Below are 15,241 nucleotides of genomic sequence, written 5' to 3' on the forward strand. Positions count from 1 at the left end.
CCCTTGTACCCGCCTTCCCAGGATTCCTTGCCCCATGTCCTCACATGTGGATTAAGTGATTTGCGGTGATATTCACATTCGTTGCAAATCATATTTTTCCTGAAATTCGTAACTAATTCAGATTCCTCAGATTTGATTTGCTCATCTATATTTATAACAGTTAAGACTGAGAGAACACTTTCTTTCAAGCCTAAGTGTAAGACCTGAAAAGTAACCGGCACAATGGCCCTCATTAACTTTTGCAAACCCAACATATTTTGTAGGGTAGTGCACCAGATTCTGTTGCATTGCGCCAGAAATTCTGCCTTCTCCAGAATTTGCGCAAGAATTGAAAAAAACCCAACTAACTCTCCATTTTGCTGAGAAAACCCAAAAAAGGGGCGTAGTCATTGAGGAAAAGGGGCATGGTCACATGAAAGGGGCATGTTCCTGACATTTCCACAAAAAACAACATATTTACTAAGGTTTCCACAGAAAATGTGGTGGATTTCAGCTGAGGAAAACCCTACAGATCAGAGCATGTGTAAAAAAAGCGGAAAGTGGAAAATGTAGGGAAACCTTAGTTGAAAAAGAATTGTAGGGAATTAAAACCCACAAAGAAACTTACACAACACTCTTAGTATATCGCGACCAATGTGTAGTAAAGGAACAGTCATTTTTTTTAATGATTTTATTGTAAATATACACTGGAGCCAGCTATGTAGACTGCAGCAGACAGTGCACCCAGAAAACATTACTCTCAGCCACCTGCAGTGAATGGAGTGCGGGGTGCAGAGCCATCTGCAGTGAATAGACTTCAGGGAGCAGAACTGTATGCAGTGAATGGAGAGCATGGTGCAGAGCCGCCACGAGCGTACACAGGTGCAGGATTTGTAGTTCAACCAGGTGCAGCCGAGGAGAGGCCCAGGACTGCGTCCCCCTGCTGCAAGACCTAAAAAGTATTCAAACAGACATGTGAATATAGAGACATCATACATATATTAGAATTACATCACATAGAAACATATAATAATATAGTGGCAGCTGCAAAGGAGCTTATACAGACAGATATACCCAGATAAACATATAAATATAGAGGCATACATGGACATACGTGCACAAAAAAATATGCCACATGAAATAAATTCAAATACATAGAACAAAAGACAATGTAGTATAAAAAAAAGGACAATATAGTAAAATAACAAAAACCAACACGTGCTGATAAAATGATTTCAAAGAGAACACTCAATCAATTCATTCAACCCAGATGGCATTAGGGTCTACAATTTATAGATCCAGTAGTTTTCCCTCTTTTTTAGAGTACTGAATTTTTTGGGGTTCTCTTTAGGGATGACTTCAATAGGAGTAATGGAAATAGAGGTAAAATCTTGGTTATGACTCTGGACAAGGGCGCTCCAATAGACAGAAAACATATTGGGAGGAGCAATTGAGAAAAGATTTAATATTGAACCTTTCACTGCCCACAAGTAAAACTACCTACACAGGACAAAAAGCTGAAGTTAGCAGTGCTCCTGGCCTTAAGGCTAAGTTTCCACTTGTTTTTTTTCTGGCAGTTTTTGGAATACTGCCACTGCAGTTTTTGAGCGAAAGCCAGAAGTGTATTCAAAAGGAATAGGACATATAAAGGAAGGACTTATACTTCTCCTCCCAAGTGGAAATTTAGCCTAAGCCTGCTGGTGACTACAACAGTACGCATGGTTCCACCCTTTCTGAAAGTAACTGTAGGTGTCTGAGGTAAAACACCTTTAAGAAAAGGGTCTTTTAAAGGCAAATATTACAAAGTTTATATAGAATGTCCTTCATCTGCCAATTCTACCTAGTGAAGGTAGTGATGAAGTTAGAGGACAATCAATCTCATCATTGCTACGCTTAGTCTTGGTCAGGCACTTGGATTGAGAGAGTGTTGGTTCGGTTAAAAGAAGAATCTACAAGGGCCCAAGGGTATTCCTTAGTTTTGAATATAGTTTTGAGAATACGGATTTGTTCTTTGAAATCTCTCAATGAAGTAAAAGTTGGGGGCTACATCAGCATGTTAGTGTAAAAAATCTACATTTTTTACATTAACATGCTGGTGTTGCCTCATACTTTTTATTTTCACAAGAGATAAAAGGAGAAAAAGCTCCACAAAATTTGTAACACAATTTCTTCCGAGTAGGGAAATACCCCATATTTGGCGTAAAGCAATCTGCGGGCGGACAACATGGCTATGTGAGAGAGCCTAAATTGTTGATTTGCACAGGGGTGGCTGATAACCCTCACTTACTGGATTTTGTCCATGCCTGTGCTTCAGCTTGGACAAAGACATGATTTTATAAGCCATGATTTTTATAAAAAGGAAATAAAATTTTATTATGAAGTATATTAGAAAGGTTAAAGGGGTTATCCAGGAATAGGAAAACAGAGCTAATTTCTTTCAAGAACTGCTCCCTGTCAGTCTCCAGGTTGGGTGTGGTTCTGCAGCTCAGTTCCATTGAAGTGAATGGAGCCAAGTTGTAATACCACAAACAACCTGGGGAGAGACGTGGAGCTGTTTTTGAAAGAAATAACAAGAATATGTCCTATTCCTGGATAACCCCTTTATTGTTTTAACATATATCTGTGCCCATTAAAAGAGACATCTTATCCCCTATTCAACGGATAGGGTATTAGATGTCTGATTGTCGGGTTCCACACCCTCTTGTGACGTCACGCCCCCTCCCATAGACCTGCATTGAGAGGGAGCGCGTGATGTCACGAGGGGGCATGGCCATGACATCACAAGCCTCCAGCGCCACATCGCTAATCATCAGGCATGGAGCGAAGTTTGCTCCCTGCACCGGATGACTGGGGTGCCGCAGCAGAGATCGCTGGGGTTCCCAGCGGTGGAACCCTCGCAATCAGACACCTTAACCCCTATCTTATCTTATTCTTTGGATAGGTGATAAGATGCCTAGGGGCGGAGTACCCCTTTGCCAAAACATGCTGTGTCCTTAAAGGGGAACTCCGGAGGAAACAAGTAGAAAACAAATGTTTTCAAAACAACTGGTGCCTGAAAAGTTAACAGATTTGTAAATTACTTCTATCAAAAAAATCTTAATCCTTCCAGTACTTATTAGCTGCCGTATAAAACAGATGCATTTGTGAATTTATTTTCTGTCAGACAACAGTGCTCTCTGCTGACGCCTCTGTCTGTGTCAGGAACTGGACAGTTCCTGACACTGACAGAGGTGTCAGCAGAGAGCACTGTGGTCAGACTGGAAAGAAACTCACACATTTCTCTGTAGTATATCTGTAGTATACAACAGCTGATAAGTACTAGAAGGGTTAAGATTTTTAAATAGAAGTGATTTACAGATCTGTTTCTTGCACCAGTTGACTTGAATATTTTTTTTTCCATCGAAGTTCCCCTTTAAAGGAGTAGTCTGTTGAAAAGTTTCTTCAGTCCATTTTGCCCGGGCTGCAAAAAAAAACTTTAACTCACCTTCTTCCGTTCCCCGTAGCGCCGCCACAGCTGTTTGGTCCTCCTGTCCGGTCTTCTTCCTTCTTCCATGTGCACGGATTGTCACACTGCGCTCAGCCCATCACCAGCTGAGACGGGACATCACTGCGGCCAGTGATAGGCTGAGCACAGTGTGAAGAAGAAGGAAGAAGAGCGGACTGGAGGACTGAACAGCTGTAGCGGCGCTACGGAGAAACGGAGGAAGGTGAGTTAAAGTTTGCTTGTTTCCTTTTTTTGCAGCCCGGGCACAACGGACTGAATTGGGCAAAATTGAAGGAACATCTGAGTTTGACTTTTTTCTGCGCCATTCTTCCACTTGTCCTCTGAATAATTAAAAGAAACAGCATCGAGACAAAATGCCGAGCCAGAAGTCCTCACCCGCATGATAGAAAGTAATTGCTTCTTGTAGTTAACGCAACAGAGCAATTCAGAAAATGTAAATAACAATCCTAATGACTTGATCAGAATGTTAAGCACAAACGCATTAAAGGACAGGATCTCTGCTTCAATTGAAATCCTCTGCGCCGGGCCATCCGTTATGGTTTGCAGCATTGATGCTGACAGCAGACTCCCGCCTAAGACACTTTTTTTAATGTAAAACAGTTTTTCACACAAGACAAAGGCCTCAGTCATTAGATTTTGTGGCTTCCTATAACAATTACCTGTGAGTTTGGAGTCGTAAATCGCTGTTTGAATCCCGCACATTTGTGACTTATGACTTAATAAACACTGTACAATCCACTTGTTGAGCACAGAATATTGTTTTCCATAAGATTATGTTTAACATTGCATTAAGGCTCCTGTCACCATATCTCAGGCTAAAAGTTTTACGAAATTCTCCCATTTGCGGATCTATTCTTTGCCGCCCTAGCAGGGACCCAATAACTAATCATAGGTTTTAAGCTTAAAATAGGTAAAAAAAAATATATACAATTGCTTAGTTATTGAATATGAATTTTTATGTCCCCTACCAGTCTATGACAATTACACAGACTCCTATGAAACTGTTACAATAAAATCATAAAATGGCATTTTACATGCTGCTCTTTGGTAACTTTACTGGAGTAACTTGCTACAAATTAATACATTTTTTTTGCATCTGTGGCTGGCTATGTGGCAGGACGCCCCAAGCTAAAAGCAAAAAAACCTGTGCCGTACTGATAGCTAAAGGCCGGGTAAGGGATCCCCCTCCGGCCGGGCCCTTGAGTTTACTTCACATTCCAGGGACAGGCAGCGCATCATCTAAATGTAAGATACCCTTACCTGTCCCATGCTCTGGCTCCATCCCCTAGCATTCTGCTTCAATAAGTTATTATTAACAGATTTTTTCATAACAAAAGATTAAAAAGATCCCTAGAAAGGGACTTAAAGGGTTATCCAAAAAAAAACATTTATATATATATATATATATATATATATATATATATATATATATATATATCTCAACTGGCTCCAGAAGTTAAACAGATTTGTAAATTACTTCTATTAAAAAATATTAATCCTTTCAGTACTTATGAGTTGTTCTTTTCTGTCTAAGTGCTCTCTGATGACACCTGTCTCGGGAACTGTCCAGACTAGAAACAAATCCCCATAGCAAACCTTTTGTACTCTGTACAGTTCCCGAGACAAGCAGAGATGTCAGCAGAGAGCACTGTTGCCAGACAGAAAAGAACAACTCAACTTCAGCAGCTGAGAATTATTGGAAGGATTAAGATTTTTTAATAGAAGTAATTTACAAATCTGTTTAACTTTTTGCAGCCAGTTGATATAAATAAAAAAAGTTTTTTCCTAGAATACCCCTTTAAGCAGAGTATCATAAAACAATATAGAAGGAAACACAAATACAACAAAAAGTAGGAAGCAACCTGGTGGAGCAAAAATAATTATGTCCATTTAATAGAAGTGTGATTAGATCCGGAAAGCTAGTGTGACGACAAGTCTGCGTTGTCCAAGAATTAGTAAAGATTAATTCTGTTACCAAGTAAGTAATAGCCAACAATCTAAGAAAAAAGGTGTAAAGTTCTGCTCTCGGGATTGGGTACAGGGAAGGGGAAGTGGGGGAGGGGGAAGGGAGAAGAGGGGGAGAGGGAGGTCATGCATGGCAGAAAAAAGAAAGGTGAGGAGGGAGGGAGGGAAGGGGGGGGACATTGTAAACTAAGCTAGTCAATTAAGTAACAGATATTACATATTTAGAAGAAGACTTGGAATAGGAACCAGATCCAAAGGCAATGGTTCGTTTGTAAGCATATGTGGTATTAATCTTCTGTATAACCATGTCTAGTGTGGGTACTTGTGGGGTGTTCCAAAAACGCGTTAGGGCAATTTTCGCTATTATTAAAATAAGGAAGGCAAGATCTCGATTCCTACTAGGAACGATGTTTAAGTCAATAAACAATAAAACTGTTTGAGGGGACCACACTAAACGAACATGAAAAACCTCTTCCAGTAACTTTTTACACGCAAGCCAATATTGAGAGAAAAGTGGGCAGCTCCATAGGACATGTATCAGGGTGCCTCGCCGACCACAGTGTTGACAACATTGTGCTGTCGTATCAGGGTATATGCGAGATAGACGGTCAGGAGTAAAGTACGATTTTATAGCAGATGTGTGAGACACAGTGGAAAGCTCTTCTGGAATATTTAAAAAGCTTTCCTCCACTGCTCCTCCGAAAGTACAGTGCCCAGCTCTATATCCCAGGTATGGAATGTGACTTACGGAATTTAGTAGAGTGAGAAGCTGCAGTATATAAAGACCATAGTACATCAGCGAGTGAGGGAGAAGTGGTGCGTGGTAATGTAGTAGTACCCATAGCAACATCTGTCACTGTATTAAAGTCCCCACAGACTATCATAGGGCCTGTTTGGTGTTGTGAGGCCATTTTTAGAGTGCATCTCATAAAATGCAGTTGACCTTGGTTGGGTGCGTATAAAGACAAAATGGTGCAAGATACATTATTTATAAAACAGTAAAAGAACAAAGTGACCATTCGGGTCTGAGACCAGTTTAGATTGGGAGAAAGCTACAGTGTTTCTAACTGCCATTAAAACACCCCTAGATTGGGATGAAAAATGTGAGTGAAATACATAAGGGTAGGACTGATTGTAAATGCATCTCTTGAGCACAAACTATATTTCCTCCTAGAGACAAAGCTTCTTTCCCGAAAAATGCTCTTTTATGTGGACTATTATGACTATTCACATTTAGACTCACCAACTTGATAACCATAAGGAGAAATCATAGCCAGATATCATATAAGGAAAGGACCCTATGCACCTCCCAGCCACCACGCACGGGTCATAATAGGGTGGGCAACGCATGAAAGACACAATGGCATATATCCACCAAAAACATAGGAAAACAGTGCAAACAACAAATGTTAAACATGTAGAAATTAGAGAAATATACTGAAAAAAGGTAAGAAACCATGGCGTAAGCCAATAGGCACAGGTAGGGTGAGTGTCCATGCCGAAGCCAAACAGAGGTAGGACACATCAGCTCATGTGGAGAAATAAAACACAAGGGGGCACAGAAGTCACACCTTACAGTGGACCAGTCATCATGGACCTTGCGGGCTGAGGTGGATTGAGAGTCCTGGGGGAGCTCCATCGGGATCCTCCAGCGGTGCAAAAGGTCTTGGCCTTCCTGCAGGGACCGGACAACAGATATTTGATTATCCTCACAGATTAGCAGGTGGACAGGAAAGCCCCATCTGTACTGGATCTTCACTTCACGAAGGGCAACGGTGACAGGGTGGAGATTCCTGCAAAGTTGGATAGTGGCAGCAGATAGATCTGTTAACAGGTACAGTTGATGGTATGGAGCAGGTAAGCCATAATTTCTGCGGGCCAGTTCCCTTAGAGGCTCTTTGGTGGAGAAGAAATTAATCTAAGCCAGAACATCCCGAAGCACAGAATCATCCAGGTGCCTGGGTTGGGAGACACAGTGAGCGAGGTCGACCTCCAATTCTTGAGGTGAGCATGAAGGTAATACAGTGGAGGGGAGGAGGGATACAGTCTGTATAGGAAGAGGAAAGCCCTGTCCCTCCTGCTGTAGTGTATACTGCTCTGCTGAATTTGGACCTTGAATGGGAGGTGGGAGGATGCTGGATGAATGGGGACATGATGAGGGGGCACTGAATGGATGTGGCATGATGAGGGGGACACTAAATGGATGGGAACATGTTGAGGGAGACACTGAATAGACGGGGACATGCTGAGGGGGACACTAAATGGATAGGGACATGCTGAGGGGGACACTAAATGGATAGGGACATGCTGAGGGGGGGGCACTAAATGGATGGGGACATGCTGATGGGGACACGGAATGGATGGGGACATGCTGAGGGGGATGCTAAAGGGATGGGGACATGCTGAGGGGGACGCTTAATGGATGGGGACATGCTGAGGGGGACTCAATAAATGGGGACATGCTGACAGGGAAACTGAATGGATGGGGACATGCTGAGGGGGATGCTGAATGGATGGGAACATGCTGAGGGGGACACTAAATGGATGGGGACATGCTGAGGGGGACACTGAATGGATAGGGGCATGATAAGGGGGACACTAAATGGATAGGGATATGCTTAGGGGGACACTGAATGGATGGAGACATGCTGAAGGGGCACAGAATGGATGGGGACATGCTGAGGGGGCATTTAATGAATGGGTGCATGCTGAGAGGAAATGCTGGATGGATGAGGACATGCTGAGGGGGACAGTGGAGGGATTAGGACATGTTGGGGAAGGGCAAATTATGGATAGAAATGTACTCAATGAGAAGGGCACTGGATATATGGGGACATGGTGAGAGGGGGGGCATAGTATGGATGGATAAGGGGACATGCTGACAGGGGGGGCACAGTATGGATGGATGGGGGACATGCTGAGGGGGGCACAGTATGGATAAATTAATGCTGAGCAAGGGGGGCACAGTATGGATGAATGAGGGGGCATGGTTGATAAGGATGGATGGGGACATGCCGAGGGGAAGGGGTCCAAGTTGACCCCTTGCACCAAGGTTGATGGGGGGCACGGATGATGGGGACATGCTGAGGATTGAAGGGCCAAGTTGACTCCTTTCACCAGGGCCCATGAAACTTTAGCTACGTCCCTGCCCCTGTGAAGTCAGAATGGCTTGCTAGCGTCTCCCTGGAGCCCAGCACTTGGGCCCCACCCCTATCTACACCCATTCTTTTTAGACATAGTGATATCATATGTTTCAGCATGATAATACCATGACAAATAGACATTCAGGGAAATGGATTATGCGCCACTCAAACGGCAGCTTGTGACACTCATCTCATTGCTTTATATGATTTCACTGAGAACTCTCCCAGCACAATTGTTCCAGCTACTATCCTAAGAAAGTTTTTGTGTAGCTGTATTTATTAAATTTTTTTTGTGGGAGAAGTCCCATGTCCTACCTCTCTATCCCAGGAGAAAAGGTGGATGTCATCCTGTCAGAACCATCCCATAACATTTAACCCCTTAAGGACTCAGCGTTTTTCCATTTTTGCATTTTAATTTTTTCTTCATCACCTTCCAAAAATCATAACGCTTTCAATTTTGTACCTAAAAATCCATATTATGGCTTATTTTTTGCTCCACCAATTCTACTTTGCAGTGACATCAGTCATTTTACAAAAAATCCACGGCGAAACGGAAAAAAATCATTGTGCGACAAAATTGAAGAAAAAATTTCATTTTGTAACTTTGGGGGCTTCCGTTTCTACGCAGTGCATTTTTCGGTAAAAATAACACCTTATCTTTATTCTGTAGGTCCATATGGTTAAAATGATACTCTACTTATATAGGTTGGCTATTGTCATACTTCGGAAAAAATCATAACTACATGCAGGAAAATTTATATGTTAAAAATTCTCATCTTCTAACCCCTATAACTTTTTTTTTTTCCGCGTACGGGCCGATATGAGGACTCATTTTTTGCGCCGTGTTCTGAAGTTTTTATTGGTACCATTTTTGTATTGATCAGACTTTTTGATCACTTTTTATTCATTTTTTCATGATATAAAAAGTGACCAAAAATACACTATTTTGGACTTTTGAATTTTTTTGCGCACATGCCATTGGCCGTGAATTTTAATTAACGATATCTTTTTATAGGTCAGACATTTTCGCACGTGGCGATACCACATATGTTTATTTTTATTTACACAGCTTTTTTTGTATGGGAAAAGGGGGGTGATTCAAACTTTTAATAGGGAAGGGGTTAAATGACCTTTGTTAACTTTTTTTTCCACTTTTTTTTGCAGTGTTATAGGTCCCATAGGGACCTATAACACTGCACACACTGATCTCCTATGCTGATCCCTGAAAAGCCATAGCTTTGCACAGATCAGTCAGATAGGCGGTCGATTGCTCAATCGGACGCCGCGGAGAGAGGTAAAGAGACCTCCGCCTGCGTTCCAGCTGATCGGAACATCGCAATTTTATCGCGATGTCCCAATCAGCCCGACTAAGCTGCCGGGAACGGTTTACTTTCGCTTTCAGACGCGGCGATCAATTTTGATCGCCGCATCTGAAGGGTTAATAGTGCGCCGCACTGCGATCAGTGCCGCGCGCTATTAGCCACGAGTCCCGGCTGTTGTTAGAGGCCGGGCCTGACCCACTATGACGCGGGGCCACGTCGTGGCCCCGCGTTATAGATCGGGAGCGGACTCATGACGTAGCAGTACGTCATGAGTCCTTAAGGGGTTAATATGGTGCCAACAAAGCTGTATCTCCTCCCCCATTATATTGTATACGTTATAATGCTAATTTGCTTTGCCTATTTTATTCTTTCTTTCATTAGTGGGTAATGTCCCCAAAACTTTGCACAGGGTGACATCATGACTAGGGTCAGCCCAGGTGTTGACATCATCAGTCCCTGGCAGTGAGCCAAAGCACTCAGTTTATCCCTTTATGTGTGGTCTGGACTGGTTATAGGTCACTTTCATCAGATGTTTCCACAGAAACATGAATATTAGTCGCTTGCATCCAAAATCTGGTCTTATCGTTATTTGTATTATTGCCATTGCTTCTGTCCATGTACTTAACATTCAAAATCATCATCAAACATCAGCAATGGAGAAGCCTGTGGAATTTACATTGTGGTTTAATGAAAATTCTTTCGCAAATATAGATTTCTAGCAATTCTGAGCTCCACAATAGGAAGTGGAATATTTTCTGTAACTACAAAAATTCATTGTGGAAATAATAATTGGTTAATTTGTTTTTATATGACTTTTTAGACATGAAAAATGTTATTACTGAATGTGTAAATGTTTTTACAATAAATAATTAAGGTAGATACATTTTGTTGGTTATTTGTGAAACCAAATTGTTGCTTTCAAAGAGAGATGAACATCATTGGAGCCCGAGCGCATCTGTATCCTGGGGAATTGGAGACCAAGACTCGAATGAACTTAAAAATTCTGAGCAACAACTACAGAGTGGATAGAAAATGCATTGGTTTCATGTAAACCTTGTTTCCTTAAGGCCGGGTTCACACTTCAGAATTTCCAACTGGAATTCAGGTTCTCACTTTCATCCTGAAATCCCGCTGCCTGAGAGTAAAATGGGGGTGAATGGGTTTTTGTTACCCGATTCCCACTGCGGAATTTTCTGGGTGAAATTTCCATCACAATTCTGGTCTAAAAAGAACATTTAACTTGCTCAACATTCTGGCAGAATCCGCGCCACAGACATTGCCATCTATTCAGACGGCAATGTCCACGCAGTCCTAGTGCCGACTGATTCAGTCAACGCTGCCCGCACTCAGAATCTCTGGATTCTCCGGATTCTGTAGTGTTATTCCAGCCTTAGTCTCTTCAGCAGCACAACATATGGGGAATTTCTTCACCATCATAGGATAGATGGAATTTCAATAAATGAACCTACAGTACCTTGCATAAGTATTCACCCCTTGGCCTTTTTGGCGTTTTGCTAATGTTGCAAACTGAAATTTAACTTAAAGGGAAACATCTTATCCCTATTCAAAGCATAGGGGATAAGATGTCTGTGTCGGATGACTGGCGACTACAGCCACCAAGCCCCCTCCATTCATATCTATGGGCGGAGGCATGATGGCTACGTACTAGCCGTCACACCCCCTCCCATGGACTGCAATGGAGGGAGCGTGGAGGAAGGTCACGAAAACAAAAGCTCCAAGCTTCCATGTTCCGGACGACGCTGCTGCCGGTCTGGAGATCCCAAGCGGCGGGACTCGTGTGATAGGGGATAAGATATTTTTCAGCAGAGAATTCCTTTAAATTGACTTTTACTATTTGAACAACACAACATGTATAGTATTTTTAAAGTGGAAAATATATTTTATTGTGAAATTAACAGCAATGAGAACAAAAAAGTTGGATCTGTTGGATGTATAAGTATTAAAGGGGTACTCCACTGGAAAACATTTTTTTTTTTAATCAACTGGTGCCAGAAAGTTAAACAGATTTGTAAATTTCTTCTATTTGAAAATATTAATCCTTCCAGTACTTATCAGCTGATGAATGTTCTAAAGGAAGTTCTTTTCTTTTTGAATTTCCTTTCTGTCTGACCATAGTGCTCTCTGCTAACACCTCTGTCCATTTTAGGAACTGTCCAGAGCAGGATAGGTTCGCTATGGGGATTTGCTCCCACTATGGACAGTTCCTAAAATGGGCAGAGGTGTCATCAGAGAGCACTGTGGTCAGACAGAAAGGAAATTCAAAGAAAGGAACTTCCTGTGGAGCATTTAGCAGCTGAAAAGTACTAGAAGGATTAAGATTTTTAAATAGAAGTCATTTACAAATCTGTTTAACTTTCTGGCATCAGTTGATTTAAAAAAAAATGTACCCCTTTAGCACCCCACAAGCCCGCCATCTACCAGCGTTGCACACCTAGAGAAGGAAATTTTGGTCCAGTCACTCTCCCGTGGTGTAGTAATACTTTGTATGTGGGTTGTGTATATAAATTCATCAGCAGTGACAATGTCGCCCTTGTTTCACTGTGAAATGGCTGGTTACAGAGACTTTCCGGCTCCGTTATTCTGTGCTGTTTCTTGTCACTTTCTGCCGTGTTTCTTCTAAATGTCACATGTTCCTTTCTTGCTTCCACCTCCTTCCATGCTGAGCTGACTCGGAGTCTCTGACACAAGGTAACAAACAGTGATTGTTCCTTCTAAACACACAGCATTTCTGTACATCCTTGCTCAGGGAGATCATTTACCCAATAAAGTTCACAACCTTTTCTGCAGAACATTGCAAGGTGAATGATATATCATAAAAAGAAATCATAATCCTTCACTAAAACCCTGCTGCGATGCTAAGGCATGTTACAGATCTGGTCCAGTTCTCTGTAAATAAAGTTACCATATAATAAAACATTTTAATGTTTAACCCTTTAAGGACCCAGCCCATTTTCACCTTAAATGGGGGTAGTCCAGTGGTGAAAAACGTATCTCCTATTCTAAGGATAGAGGATAAGTTTCAGATCGCGGGGGGTCCGACTGCTGGGGCCCCCGCGATCTCCTGTACGGGGCCCCGGCTCGCTGGCCAGATAGCGCATGTTAACAACCTCTTGAAGGGGCGGCTGAAACGCCCCCTCAATACAACTCTATGGTAGAGCCGGAGATTGCCAAAGGCAGCGCTCCGGCCCTGCCACAGAGTTGTATTGAGGGGGCGTGCCAGCCGCCGCATCGTGCGGAGGTCAACACGCCCCCTTCCCGCGGGCTGTCGGGGCCCCATACAGGAGATCGCGGGGGGCCCCAGTGGTCAGACCCCCCGCGAACTGAAACTTATCCCCTATCCTTAGGATAGGGGAAAAGTTTTTCATCACTGGATATCTCCTTTAAGGACCCGGACATTTTTTGCACATCTGACTAGTGTTGAGCGGCATAGGCCATATTCGAATTCGCGAATATTCGCGAATATATGGACGAATATTCGTCTTATATTCGCGAATATTCGCATATTCGTTATATTCTCGTTTTATTTTCGCATATACGAATATTCGCGTATGCGAAAATTAACATATGTGAATATTAGCATACGCAAGATAAACAAACGTGAAAATTCGCATATGCGAATTTTCGCATATGCGAATTTTAGCACGCCAGTCTCACACAGTAGTATTACAGCCTTCTTTACACCACACGCTGGAAGCAAAGAGGGGTGATCACTGTGATGTGTACTGTGAAGAAAAAAAAATAAATAAAAAAAAAAACACGAATATTCGTAATTACGAATATATAGCGCTATATTCGCGAAATTCGCGAATTCGCGAATATGCGATATTCGCGAATAATATTCGAATTGCGAATATTCGCGAGCAACACTACATCTGACCACTGTCACTTTAAGCATTAATAACTCTGGAATGCTTTTACTTATGAATTTGATTCCGAGATTGTTTTTTCGTGACATATTCTACTTTATGTTAGAGGTAAATTTTCTTTGCTCTATTGCTTTAAGATTGTTAATTCTTAAATATTAAAGTCACAGCCATCACAACCAACATCATCACAATATAGAAAGATGAAAGACGAAATTTTCCCTTTTTTCTCTCATTTTCATTGTATTTATATGTTGAAATATATTTTGAAAATAAAAATAACCTATTATTATATTCTATAGTCAATCGTGGTAATTACCATGTTTCCCTGTATTGGCAAATTTCGTCTATGTGGATGCGCATGCGCGGTCAGCCGTAGTAACCGCAATATGTTCAACAGAACATTGCGAGGACCGGTCTGATACGGGCAGTCACACTAACATGGTTGAAAATGTGGTGAAGGCGCATGCGCGGCTGTCCGCTGTGATCGTGATGTTATACATAACAACGCGATCGCGGACATTACCGACGCAGCCGCACGGACCACAGAATGCGCAGTAAGGGTAAGGGCATGACGCAAATCTGATTGACATGATTGACTGCGAATAGTCAGAGGCGGAAGTGACATGAGAATGCTCGACACCTGCGCAGTAGCTATGTTTACAAACAATTACAGATGTATAAGAAGTTACGATCGGTATGATGTTAAAGGGTACCTCTCATCAAATAAACTTTTGATATATTTTAGATTAATGAATGTTGAATAACTTTCCAATAGCATGTTAATGGAAAAATATGCTTCTTTCTATTGTATTTTTCCCGATCAGTCCTGTCAGCAAGCATTTCTGACTCATGCTGGAGTCCTAAACACTCAGAGCTGCCAGCCTGCTTTGTTCACAGCCAAACAGGCTGTGAACAAAGCAGGCTGGCAGCTCTGAGTGTTCTCCTTTGTGAACAAAGTAGACTTGCAGCTCGTAGTGTTTAGGACTCCAGCATGAGTCTGAAATGCTTGCTGCCAGGACTAGTAGGGAGACCCCTAGTGGTCATTTCTTCAAACTAGAAAATTAAATAGAAAGAAGCATATTTTTTTAATAACATGCAATTGTAAAGTTTTTCTGCATACATTAATCTATAATATATCAAAAGTTTTTTTGATGAGAGGTACCCTTTAAGATGATCGCTGATGACAGATGGCTGATATTGAAGGTACTCATATGGCACTATCTTGCACTGTATTTTTTACAGCACCGGACTAATAGTAATAGAAGTATTGTATATGGTGGGTTGCTATGACAACCTGATATCATCCGTAGAGGTGAATGATTGCACCAATGATATTCTAGCAGAGGTGTGTTTTTAATTGATTGCACATGTATGTCACCTGTGTTACAACCAATGAAATGTACTTGTGGTATATATATATATATGTACACTGTTCACAAA

At 41.9% G+C, this 15,241-nt stretch overlaps 1 long non-coding RNA gene across 1 annotated transcript in view; it reads right to left on the reverse strand.

The window, feature by feature from the left end:
- Positions 1–698: 698 nt before the first annotated feature.
- LOC130296586 (uncharacterized) overlaps positions 699–15,241 on the reverse strand; it is a 62,890-nt gene continuing 48,347 nt past the window's right edge. The window contains exon 3 of the long non-coding RNA XR_008849240.1: positions 699–931. This is a non-coding gene — a long non-coding RNA (uncharacterized LOC130296586). The remainder of the gene's footprint in view (positions 932–15,241) is intronic.

This window comes from Hyla sarda, chromosome 12 (assembly GCF_029499605.1).
Source record: "Hyla sarda isolate aHylSar1 chromosome 12, aHylSar1.hap1, whole genome shotgun sequence".
NCBI classification, from domain to species: Eukaryota; Metazoa; Chordata; class Amphibia; order Anura; family Hylidae; genus Hyla; species Hyla sarda.